The following is a 12,292-nucleotide window of genomic DNA, read 5'->3' as shown; positions in this document are numbered from 1 at the left end:
CTGCTTCGCTTTAACTGACAATTGCGCGGTTGTGCAACGCTGTACCCAAACAAAATTTAAGTCCTTTTTTTCCCACAAATAGAGCTTTCTTTTGGTGGTATTTGATCACCTATGTGGTTTATATTTTTTGCGCTATAAACAAAAAAAAGCGACAATTTTGAAATAAATACAATATTTTTGACTTTTTGCTTGAATAAATATCCCCAAAAAATATTTTCCTCAGTTTAGGCCGATATGTATTCTTCTCCATATTTTTGGTAAAAACATTTTTTGCAATAAGTGTTTAGTGATTGGTTTGCGCAAAAGGTATAGCGTCTACAAAATAGAGGATAGTTTTATGGCATTTTTTTAATATATTTTTTTATTAGTGATGGCGGCGATCTGCGATTTTTATGCTGACTGCGGCATTATGGCGGACACATCGGACACTTTTGAAGCTATGCCGGTGGCACAGAGAGGAGGGGTAGAGGCAGCAAGGCTTCAGGCAGCCGCATCGTTAAGACTATGGGACAGGGGAGTGTCTGTTTATTAAAAGTCAGCAGCTACACTTTTTGTAGCGGCTGACTTTTAAATGGGTGGAACTCAGTTTTAAGTTGATTTAAATCAAGCCTTTTTACTAGTGATTTAAATCATGATTTTAATCAAATCCACCCTGATACCAAGGGCTAGTTTACACTTGCTTCACAACATGGCTTCAGACACACGTTGTTAACGCTCTCTGAACACCAGTCAAAGCCACTGTCACTAAATAAAATGGTTGGCTTACAGTTCTGTATCCACCTTGCTTTTGCTTGGTGCTTCAATGAGGCTTTGATGAGCCTTTGGTGGGGCTTTGGTGCGGCTTCGATGAGGCATTTGGTGGGGCTTCAAGCAAGCTTTGCTATAGACTTCTATGGAGGCTTTGAAGACGCTTTGAAGCATCACCAAAGCCACATGGAGTATAATTTTTGAAGCAAAGCCAAAGAGGGAGGGGGGAGAGGTGATCTTTCTTCTGGAGCTGCGGCGCCAGGAGAGGAAGCTGGGTACCTGTGAACACTAAGCTAACCATTTTATTTAGTGATAGGGGCTTTGACTGGCATTCAGAGAGCTTTAACAAAGCCTGTATGAAGCCTTGTTTTGAAGCAAGTGTAAACTAGCCGTTAATGTGTGTTGAAGCTGAAGCAAGTGTAAATGAGCCCTTAGGCCCCGTACACACGACCGGATCTATCAGCTGAAAACGGTCCGCCGGACCGTTTTCAGCGGATAGATCCGCTGCGACCGCTGCCGGATTTCTGTCTGATGGTTGTACACACCATCAGACAGAAGTCTGCGCGTAAACAATACGTGGGGCGTGGCCGCGCCGTCGCCGCGACGATGACACGGTGACGTGGGCGGCCCTGGAAGGTCAAAGCTTCCACGCATGCGTCGAATCAGTACGACGCATGCGAGGGATGGCGGTCGGTCGGACGTGTCCGGTGAGTCTGTACAGACGACCAAACACGTCCGACGGATAGATTTCCAGCGGACAGATTGGTTAGCATGCTAACCAATTTTGGTCCGCTGGAAACTGTCCGATCCGCCGGACAATTGTCCGCTCGGGCCTACACACGACCGGATCGGTCCGCTGGAACTGGTCCGTCGGACCAGTTTCAGCGGATAGATCCGGTCGTGTGTACGGGGCCTTAGAGAGCTTTTTTTCAACAAGTTTCCATATATTTTTAATTTCTACATTGAAACACCTTTCACACTGAGGCAGTTTTCAGGCGTTTTAGAGCTAGAAATAGCACCTGTAAAGCGCCTTTCATTCATTTCAGTGTGACTTTTCACACTGGGGCGTTGCGCTTGTGGGACATTAAAAAAAGTCCTGTAAGCAGCATCTTTGGTGCGCTCCCAAAATGCCCTGTCCATTAAAATGAATTGGCAGCTTTTCCAAAGCGCATGAAAAGCATAAACGCTGCAACACGGGTGTTTTTACCCCTTCTTTGGGGTTAAAAGCGACTTGCTATCGACCTAAAAGCAGCACTAAAACAAGTGGTGCTTTAGTGCTAACGGCTAACAGCCAGCGCTCGCAGTGTGAAAGGGGTCTTACAGTTATAGCACACATGCATGAATGGGCAGCGCTTCCCAAAGACTGAAAAGCGCTTCGTAAGCGCTGCAACATGGGTGTTTTTAACCCCTTCTTTGGGGTTAAAAGTGCCCCGGTAGTGACCGAAAAGCGGCGCTAAAATGAGCGGTGCTGTAGCGCTAACAGCTGGCGCTTTAGCACTAAAGGGCGGCGCTCGCAGTGTGAAAGGGGTCTAATACCCTGTACACACGATCGGTTCGTCTGAAGAAAACGGACCGATGGACCGTTTTCATCGGACAAACCGATCGTGTGTGCGCCCCATCGTTTTATTTTCCCCATCGGTGAAAAAAAATAGAACCTGTTTTAAATTTTTCTTATGGTTAAAAAACCGATAGAAAAAAACGATAGTCTGTGGGGAAATCCATCAGTCAAAAATCCACGCATGCTCAGAATCAAGTCGACGCATGCTCGGAAGCATTGAACTTCGTTTTTCTTAGCACGTCATAGTGTTTTACGTCACCGCGTTCTGACACGATCGGATTTTTAACCGATGGTGAGTAGGCAAGACTGATGAAAGTCAGCTTTATCGGATATCCAATGAAAAAATCCATCGGATTAGATTCCATCAGATATTCGATCGTGTGTACAGGGCATTACAGTTATAGCACACATGCATGAATGGGCAGCGTTTCCGAAGCGCCTGAAAAGCGCTACGTAAACGCTGCAACACAGTGTTTTTAACCCCTTCTTTGGGGTTAAAAGCACCCCGCTAGCGACCGAAAAGCGGTCTTATAGTTATAGCACACATGCCCCAAACTCAAAAGCAAGTCAAACGCAGCATGCCTTCAAGAACAAAATATAAGGCATTTGGCATTGGTTTGTGAATTGCCATGTGTTTAACATGAATTGCTGTTACCTTGAGTGGGGGAAAACAAAGCACTTAAAATGCAGTAAAATAGGAAATACTATTGTTTATGTTATTAGCATTTTAATAATTACTAAGGCCAACTCAGTGATAGTTTGTAGCTAGTGTTGCTCACGAATATTCGTATTGCGAATATTCGGCTCGAATATGGCATATTCGAGTATTCGCGATATATTTCGAATTTCGCAATGAATATTCGCAATTCCGAATATTCGCATTTTTTCAATTTTATTTTTAAAACAGATCACATCCTATCGACGTCTAAAAGCATTGCTGGTATGATTAGAGACCCTGGGCCGAGTAGCTAAGCTGAGGCGATCCTTTTATGTTGCCGAATATAAAAAAAAAAAATTGCGAATTTTCGCTAATGCGAATGCGAAAATGATTGCGAATTTTCGATAACTGTGGTAGGAGAACTCTGATTGTCTCTGATGCAAAAGGGGGGGGCTTTGTGTATGTTTCTGTTATGAATATTTGTATGTTTGATATTATTTTTTTTTGTAAGAAGGAAAACATTGCGCATACCTTAAAAAAAGGGGAGAATACAGCAGCAACTCAAAAATGTTATACAACATAAATTAATACAAGACAGAAAATGGAGTCGCTCTACAAGAATAAAAAATATGTCTAGTGACAAGACATGTTGGCAAATTATAAAATAAGCAAGCGCAAATAACTTGTGAAATACACAGTGAAACAAATATATAAAGAAATATAGTCCCAATAATAGAAAAATAATCTTTCATAAAAATGTCTTTGATATGTGAAGTGAAAAAAAGTCCAAAGCATGCAGCATGAACGTGTTCAATCTTCAAGGTGTTTGATTGACAAACGGCTGTGACAGATGGATAGAGTAAAGAATCACCACCAATGCAAAACACTTTTATTTTCTATTGTAAAATATCAAGAATATTCTGAGCCAATCAGAGTGCTCCTTCCGCATTTGCCGAATATTCGCAATTATTTTGTATTGTAAAATATCAAGAATATTCTGAGCCAATCAGAGTGCTCCTTCCGCATTTGCCGAATATTCGCAATTATTTTGTATTGTAAAATATCACGAATATTCTGAGCCAATCAGAGTGCTCCTACCGCAGTTATCGAAAATTCGCAATTATTTTCGCATTCGCAATAGCGAAAATTCGCAATCATTTCATTTCGATAAAATATCACGAATATTCGAATTTAGCGAATTTATCTTGAATATTCGACTATATATTCGAGATATATCGCGAAATCGAATATGGCGTATTCTGCTCAACACTATTTGTAGCAAATCAAGTAGCAAAAAGTAGCTTAAAACATGACTTGTACTACGATGCAGACAGATTCTATCCCACAGACAGGTACAAAGGACAATAAGCTTACCTGAGTAGCAGCGCCGGTGTACGCTCTATACCTGTCTTTCCAGTCATTCACTAGTAAGCTAACCAGGCTTAAAAGACCTCCCAGTTATTATAGCTTTCTGGCAGAGCATTGTAGGATGAGAAGTTTGTCATTGGTCACGTGGTGTTTCCTACTGCTGCCACGATACTTGTGGGAAAGTGTTATTTAGGTGACTGACATAAAACAGAGCCAATCAGAAGGCACACAGGGACACGGTGAATGATTCATTAGGCTGTGTGAATGTCCCATCTGGAATGCAACAGGAAAACCTTGAAATTCAGCCATACGTGTAAGAACAAATACATGATTTAATAATGCAGCACAACAGCTAAATTGGATGGTTTTGTATTTATAACTTGCTTTGTTGTAGAAATACATACTGCAAACAGTATGTATACAATACAATATTTCACACTGACTGGAAATAGTTTTGGACTTTTTAGTATATTTAAAGTGAAGAATAAAAATTGAATTAAATGTTTGTGTCTTATCCACCAAATAATAAGCAATTCTGTTCAGCAATTTTTCAAATCTAGACACCGCTGTTTGGCAGGTGCCAACTTAAATATATCTCTAGGTAAACCTTTTTTTATTTTAGTTTTGGTAAAGTGGGGAAGGGTTAGACCCTCTGTCAAGATTTTATTGCTGTGTCTATTCTCATTGACAACATTTAGGCCTCGTACACACGACCGAACATGTCTGCTGAAACTGGTCCACGGACATGTTCGGTCGTCTGTACGGCCTATCGGACTGGATTCCTGGGCTAGCGGACAGGTTTCCAGCGGACAAATGTTTCTTAGCATGCTAAGAAACATGTCCGCTGGAACCATGTCCGTCGGACATGTCCGATGGTTAGTACGACTCATCGGACATGTTCGCTGGGCCGCAATCCCTCGCATGCGTCGAAGTGATTCGACGCATGCGTGGAAGCATTGAACTTCCTGGGTCGCGCACGTCGCCACGTCATCGTCGCCGCCACGTCACGCGTATTCTGTCCGCGGGGAATTTGGTCTGATGGTGTGTACACACATCAGACCAAAATCCCCCAGCAGACATGTCCGATGAAAACGGTCCGTTTTTGTATTTGTACCAGTGTTAATTTTGACATCAAATTTCGATTCGACGTCTTAACTAAAATGACATTTTATTATTAGTCATCTGAATTGTTTGAGTTTGGTTGTATTTAAAGAGGAGTTCCTACTAAAATAAAAATATTAAAGTCAGCAGCTACAAATACTGCAGATGCTGACTTTTTAAAAATCGGACACTTACTTGTCCCAGGGTCTAGCGATGCAGGGGAACGAAGCCCCGCTCCTCTCCACAGCATCACTACTGTGGGCGCCCGGCTTAAATTTTTTGGATGGAACTTAGCTTTAATTTAAATCGTAATTTTTTAAAGAGCAACTGTCATCTCTGTCCCGCAGGGGCTCCTCCTCTGACCCGCTGTTGACATACCAACAGTCCCATTCACTTTAATGGGATGGCTGGTGATGCGGCAGATGCAAAGTGAGGGACGTGCAAATTTAATGGATTGTTCAGGTGGCTACTGTTCAGATTGCACAGTGTGAGCAAGAAGAAGAAGGTAATGTACAAAAGAATCAATCAGCAGAGGAAGACACTGGCTATGTATTCAATGAGAATTGTGCTCTCTAACAATGTCTCATAACTACAGAGTTGAGTTGGAGCAATCTCCTGGACCAGAAGGAATAGCTGAATGTAATAGAGGAGTTGTCTATAAAAGACACTGGAGGCGGAGGTAAAGCCTGCCCTAGAATATAGAATAAGCTTTTCCTTTTCTGAAACAGTGGTACAGTACATTAATGGTATACTGGCACATAGGAAAGCTTGAATTTGGCGGAAAAAAATGTGAACTTAGCCCTTAGCCACTGCCTGCCCACGATCAAGCCGAAAGACCTCTACAGAGTGGCTCACATTGCCTAGAGGGCATTTATGGATTTCTTCCTGGGATTGTGTTTCCCGTGCACCACCTGCGGTACACATCGGTGCTGATCACAGATCGGCGTAGAGAGACAAACACAAAGCTCTTTACCATGTGACCAGTTGTATTCCATCAAGTGTAAACAGGAATTGCCGGTTATTGTCAGTCCTCTCCTCATGCTCAAAGCCAATATTTTCTGACTTTTTCCCTTTGTTTAGCAAAAAATAAAAAACCCAATGGTGATTTAGTACCACCAAAATAAAGCTCTGTTTCAAAAAAATTATAAAAAATTCCTTTGGGTACAGTGTTGCATGACTGCGCAATAGTCATTCAAAGTGCGATAGTGCTGAAAGCTGAAAATTGGCCTGGGCAGGAAGGGAGTGAAAGTGCCCAGTAGGCGAGTGGTTAAATTAAGGTTATAATTCTTAAAATGCACTGGCTATGCAGACCTTTACAGAAAAAGGGACTGTGTGGGGAGGGAAAATCCTTGATAATAAGCAGAGCCTAAGGCATGTCCCTGGCCACAAGGCAGTGCAGTCATACATTATACAATTTTCTTATTCATTTTTCTTTTAGGTCTACCTTCAGCTATGTCGTAAAAGGGCGTGCCTGATTGCATACAAACTGAAACTGTTAAGGTTTGACCTCATTATATTATTATATGGTTTTGGTAAATCTAAAGAAATTGTATAATGTATGGCCAGCCTTGGCCACACAAGCAGGTTTGACTCCAGCCACATCAATGCAGTTACCTATATTTGTATTACATTCTACTCAACTTCTAAACACCAGTAAGTAAGGCCCCATGCACACGAGACGCTGTTACAAACGCCTCTAATCTCAGCTTTTCAAAGGCAAAAACCGGCTTTTAAAACGCCCGTTTTTGCCGCGAATTGCGCGGCGTTTTGCCGCGATTTGCGGCGTTTTACCGCGATTTGCGGCTGTCAGCGTTTATCCCCAAAACACTGTAGACCCTCCCCAAGCTCAGAATCAAACAATTTGTGCCGCGTTTTGCGGCGTTTTGCCGCGATTTGCGTCTAAAACGCAAAAGCTGAAAGCTTCTGAACCCAAAATTTTGGGTTGGAAAAAATGGCCCTAAACCCAACTGCTTTGAAACGCCAAAAAACGTGATCGTGTGCATGGACACATAGGATAACATTAAATGTGTTCAGGGGCAGTTGAAAAAAATGCCCAAATGCCTCTGAACTCGAGTTTAGCAGCGTCTCGTGTGCATGGGGCCTAATACTCCCACATGTAGATTTCTCCTGTCTTGGCTGAGTAAGGCCCCATTCACACCTCCGCGACAAAACGCCCGATGCCGGACGCTCGTGCCGCTGGAGGGGAGAATTCCCATTGCTGTCTATGTTGGTGAAATATATAGGGAATCTTTTTTCTACCGTGTATTTTGTATAATATCTACATAATATTTTAATAAAATAATTAAAATAATTTTTTTGATGTTGACATTGATGTTGACATTATGATGTTTTCAGCACCGCTATAATCCCATTATCCTCCTCTTCTATACCTATATTTACCTGAGATGAGGTGCACATTGCTTTGAAACTACTCGGATCCTCTCCATTTGTCCACCAGTAAGTAATACTGTATCTAGATCACAATAGGGATATTTTCATTGGTGGCTGAATTGAGAAATGGTGGAAGGAGAATTAAATAACTACATGCATTACATACTCTTAGAGCCCTTTCACACTGGAAACGCCTATAGCGGAGCGTTAAAATAGCTGTAAAACACAGTTATTTTACCGCGATTTTACCGCGTTTTCAATTCATTTCAATGGAGAGGGGCGTTTTAGGAGCGTTTTAATAGCGCTATTTTTACCGTGAAAATGCGGCAAAAACGCACCAGTGTGAAAGGGCTTTAACACCTGTAGCTTTGAGTGTCTAATGTAACATGCAATGGCAGCAAATGAAGTAGTCACCAATTTTAGCAGAGAGGGTTGAAACTTCATAGATAAATACATTAGGCTTCAGAAAGGGGCCTTATATGCTTTAGGGTACAGCTACGATGGGTTTGATATATCAAATGGTCAGCTCTAAGAACTGACACTTCCCTACAGCTACTGATTAAAGATTGAATATGATTGGTAGTGGTGGAGAAAGCACTAATACGTTCATATGTAAAGGTCCTTTAGTGTGCTGAGGACACGGATAAAACAAATACAGGTATACAGTAGTTACTGTAATCTCCTAAAATGTGCTTTTTCTTTCTGCCTGTTCTTTAAAACAGAAAAGTTCTATATATGTACTTCTGTGTGAAATAAAACTTCATGTAACATTGTTTTTAAACTCCACTGAACACTAATGCATTCTCTACGTGACGTCCAATCACCTTTATTCTTCCAGCTTTCACGCAGGCTCCTTCCAGGCAATGAACAGAGAACTTGAAAAGTCAGATCACATGCGGTGATCATAGCCACAGTTCACTTTCTGTCTGCACAGGAGCTGCGCTTGGCAAACAAACTTGCTGACAGAGAGGACTGTCAGAAGGATGTACTTGGCACCACATAAAGGCCACATATGTGCCCGATAAGTTCTAACCAGAAAGAAAAACTTAAAATTAACACATTTATCTTTTGAAAAACATAAAAGGCATTGAGGAAAGGCTTTGGAATTTTGCAGGGTTAAGATATTTGTACCAAGCTTTAAACGCTATGCATAAAAAGTCTTTTGTTCTGCACCCTGGGTCTTTTTTTTTTTTTTATATTTTCTATTCATTCATTTTAACTTATTTCATAAATTTATAGCGATGAATGGTTTCAATAGCCACAATAAATTCATTTTTCATTAACATTGCTAAAAATTCATAGCCTGCCGAGTGTAGTCACTAAAACGCAAGAAAGCATCATACATCATGCAATTAATTAATATACCACATTAGAATGCTGTATATCTCTAATATATAGATTTCCCTTTAGCACTTGGTTATTCACTGTTTGATTGGAGGTCAACAGCAGTGGTAATTTCATTGAAGAAAATATTTTCATAGACTAAATTAACACTATTTTATTGACTAAAATAGGACTAAAACTAAAATAATTCAGATGGCTAAAATATAAGGAAAACTAAAAAATTCAGATGACTAAAACGAAAATGCCATTTTAGTCAAAAGACTACGACAAAGCTTACATCAAAACGTATGCCCTGTACACACGATCGGTTCATTCAATGAAAACGGACCGATGGATTTTTTCATCAGATATCCGACGAAGCAGACTTTCATCAGTCGTGCCTATACACCATCAGTTAAAAAAACGATTGTGTCAGAACGCGGTGACGTACACCACGTACGACGGCACTATAAAGGGGAAGTTCAAATCCAAATCCAATGGTGCGGTGGCCTTGGGGCTGCTTTTGCCGATTTCGTGTTACCGTGTGTTAGTAAAAGTTTGGTTAGAGCCGATTCGCGCTTTTCAGATCGTTTTCTGGTGTTCAGTTTGTGGGTTCGTATCGGTCTTTCAGTGCGTGCAGTCAGGTCGTATCTGTTTTGCAGTGCGTTCCTGTCCGCTCGTTTTCTGTTTTTCAGGTCGTTCTTTATAGGCTTTGCTGTTCCTAGGTGCGTTCTGTTTAAAGTTCGTTCTGACCAGCCGACCGGTTTGAAGCCATGTTGGAAGTACGTTCTCATTCTCGTTCGTGCTGCGTATGGGCTTGCTTCTGCAGTTCGTACTGTTACCCGATCAGAGGCCATGAACAGGGTGAGGAGGAGTTCATGGGCCAAGAATTGGTTGCGCCAGAGTGACCAATTCTCTCATATGCCTCTGCTGTGGGAAATCCAGGAGAATAACCCTGATGATTTCAGGAACTTTCTCCGTATGACGGACCCCGTTTTTCACCGTCTGTTGGATTTGTTGTCCCCCCTATATCACGAGGCAGGACACTGTGATGCTCCAAGCCATCACTGCTGAGCAGAGGCTCATTGCCACGTTGAGGTACCTGGTAACTGGGAGAAGCTTGCAGGACCTCAAGTTCTCGACAGGCATCTCCCCCGAGACGTGTTCTGCCATCATCCAAGTAATGCAGAAGGACTATCTTAAGGTAAGTTTTCTCCTTTGACATCACATTCTATGTCTTTAATGTATGCTCATGTCTTGGATTTCTTTCATCCTTCCCTAATTACCATGATTGTAATATGCTGTGAATGTCCCCTTTGTCCCCATGCATGCTGTAAGCTTTTAATGCTCCGTTTTTGGCCTACATGCATATTTCCCTTCACTAACCTCTCCAGCATGCTATCCTTGGCCCAAACACACCTAGCCTAGTCTGTTTGAAAATTGTTTTTTTTTTGTCTGCTCCATTGTAGTTTTGTTTGACTCCACAGTTTCAATGCCACAGGAATGGCAGACTGTGGCATCCCATTTTGCCCAGCGGTGGGACTTACCTAACTGCGGAGGGGCAATTGATGGGAAACACGTCCGCATAGTGCCGCCACCCTGTTCGGGGTCATACTATAATTATAAAGGTTTTAATAGTATTGTGTTGATGGCGGTGGTGTCGGCACAGTAGGAGTTTATGTATGTGGACGTGGGGAAGAATGGCCGGATGTCCGATGGCGGAGTATTCGCTCAAACGGAGTTTGCCCGACATCTCCAGACTGGTGGCCTGGCACTGCCACCGGATGAAGATAACGTGGAGGGACTACCGTTTGTGTTTGTTGCGGATGAAGCTTTCGGGCTGGGACCACACCTGATGAGGCCGTTTCCCCAGAGGACCCTCACCACGGAGAATAGGGTTTTTAATTACTGGCTGGCCAGACCCCGGAGGGTTGTAGAGAATGCCTTCGGGATAATGGCCAGCCGGTTCCGCCTGTTCCTAACAGCCATCCACATGGTGGAATATAAACTCAATGAAGTGGAGTTTCCGTCCCAAAATGTTTTTTTCCTTATTGTGCTTATTAGACCTAAAAAAGTAAAAAGAAATTTTTTTTTTTTTTTTTACTCATCTGGAAATGCCTGTTGCTATGCGGTCCCACGAAATCTGCCTTTGAAATCACCTAGGATACTGACATCATCTCCCTCTAATGCTCCTGGGAAATGTGTGTCATCATTTCCCAGGATGCAGTGCGCTGTCCAATTATCACTCCCCATCCAAGATTTCCAGGAAGTAAGTGCTTGTAGGCTTCACAATGCCCACAAGCAAAATTACAACGGTGTAGACTAAGGATGAGCTCCGGCGTGTTCGCATAGAACACGTGCAGAGCCCGCCAGGAAGTGAGCACGGCGCTGTGCTAATCACAGCCAGGGAGACATTGTCCCGATGCTCGGCTGCAGGGATCGTGAAATGTCTCCCTGGCTGTTATTAGCGCAGCGCCGTGCACACTTCCTGGCGGGCGCTGCACGTGTTCTATGCGAACACGCCGGAGCTCATCCTTAGTGTAGACATAGTTTTATAAACAATCTTTTTTGAATATCTATGCGGATCGGTGGCGGATTGTAAAATAGTAAGTGACCGGATTTATATTATAAAAACGCAGGATGAAAGGACATACATTTAAAAAATGCTAATTGTGGTTGGAACTCCGCTTTAACACCATTGTTTTTTTCTGCTGCATACTGCACAATTTTCTGCGCAGACATTCTGTTGCGTATCTATCTAACCTTGGGCCTGAGGCCGGACTATCCCAAACCCTGACTGGCCTGGACACTGGCCGTAGTGGCTTGCCAATTGTGGTCGGAAAAGGCAGAACAGGGGGATGCTTTTGTAAACAAGACATTCCCCTGTTCTGCCTAGTGACGTCACTGATCTACTGTTTCCCATGATCGGAAACAGTGATCAGTGACGTGTCACTGGTAGCTCCTCCCACTAACAGTAAGAATCACTCCCTAGGGCACACTTAACCCCTTTAGTGCCACCTAGTGGTTAACCCCTTCACTGCCAGTGCCAATTTTACAGTAATCAGTGCATTTTTATAGCACTGATCGCTGTAAAAATGACAATGGCCCCAAAAATGTGTCAAGTGTCTGATGTGTCCGCCATTAAG

General features: G+C 42.6%; 1 protein-coding gene across 2 annotated transcripts in view; it reads right to left on the bottom strand.

Moving 5' to 3' along the window:
• CNPY1 (canopy FGF signaling regulator 1) overlaps positions 1-12,292 on the bottom strand; it is a 184,790-nt gene that overhangs the window by 151,697 nt on the left and 20,801 nt on the right. Inside the window, exon 1 of one of the 2 annotated variants that reach the window (XM_040352718.1) lies at positions 4,338-4,444. The exons of the other annotated variant lie outside the window; for it this stretch is intronic. The gene's annotated coding sequence lies outside the window, so the exon portion shown is untranslated. Of the gene's footprint in view, positions 1-4,337; positions 4,445-12,292 lie in introns of those variants that run through there. 2 annotated transcript variants of the gene reach the window in all.

Source organism: Rana temporaria, chromosome 5, assembly GCF_905171775.1.
Source record: "Rana temporaria chromosome 5, aRanTem1.1, whole genome shotgun sequence".
Lineage (NCBI taxonomy): Eukaryota > Metazoa > Chordata > Amphibia > Anura > Ranidae > Rana > Rana temporaria.
This window is presented reverse-complemented; position numbering and strand designations above follow the sequence as displayed.